The sequence below is a fragment of the Nicotiana tabacum genome, chromosome 10 (genome assembly GCF_000715075.1).
Source record: "Nicotiana tabacum cultivar K326 chromosome 10, ASM71507v2, whole genome shotgun sequence".
NCBI classification, from domain to species: Eukaryota; Viridiplantae; Streptophyta; class Magnoliopsida; order Solanales; family Solanaceae; genus Nicotiana; species Nicotiana tabacum.
This window is the reverse complement of record NC_134089.1, coordinates 134,615,914-134,617,134: the sequence shown is the minus strand read 5'-3', so window position 1 is coordinate 134,617,134 and position 1,221 is coordinate 134,615,914.

The window sequence follows — 1,221 nt, the reverse complement described above, 5'->3', positions numbered from 1 at the left end:
TCTATTTACCAATTATAATATAGAATAAGCAAATAATAATTAAACATATTTAATAATAACATAATCACAATGTAATCCATAGCGTATTTTGATTGGACAATGATAATTGCTTTATTAGATAATTTTAGTTTTTTAATAATACTACTATGAGTTATCGAAAATTAATTGAATACTACTTATTATGTGAACAAGTATATAAAGGTTTAAAGAATGAAACAACCCCTTCCCCTTCCTTGCACCTTTCCTCAATCGCATGTGTAATAACTTATACACACATGATGCTTACATTCAATCATATTAATAATTCATAGTTAACGGTAATTTAGTAAATATAAATATAAATTAACTATAATTTAATGATAATCATATTTGTAAAGATACTTATCATGTATTTTATTGAATTAGCATAGACATTCGCAAGTAAATTTTACCCAAACCCCCACCCTTAAAAAAAGGAGGTCATGTACTCCTTTTGTTTGTAGGTCTTTCTTTATTGTTTATTGAAAAATAGAAAACGACAAGCGACATGGACAATGATATAGAGAAAATTAACAGGGTCTCGCAAGGATGATATGCACAAAGCGAGAAATATTATAGAAAGTAATACTATATAGAAGCCCAAGTACTCGTTAGTATGTCACGTACTTTTTTATGTTGACCTATGCGGTTATGATTAGAGTTGTTAATATGGGTCAAGTCGGGCCGGACTAGCTCAGTCCAGCCCATGTGGGCTTTAACAATTGATGTGTTGGGCTGGGCTAGCCCACTATTTTGATGGGCCTTATAATGGTCAGCCCACCCCAGCTTCATGTGGGTCGCGAGCCCTCACGGGCCAGCCCATCATTTTTAAAAATATAATTTTATATTTTTTTTTTAAATTCTGACCTAAAAAAGATAATTATTTAAAAGTTAAAAAAATATCTTATTGGAAAAAATTCGAAAAATTTAATAACTTTTTGTATTGTTCCAATATATCACAATAAATACTAAAAAAAGTAAAAGACGGGACTATATTTCATTCACTAAAAGTCAAAACTTAAAACAAATTATTCAAGAGAATGTTCATGATACTTATGAGATATCCAACACATCATCTTCATCAAATACATTTGAATCCGCTCGTGACAAGGTTGTCTTAACATCTTCACTTTCATCTACAATTCATATGCAATATTAATTAGTTAAATATTAAAAATAATTAAATTTTAAAAATTAATAATA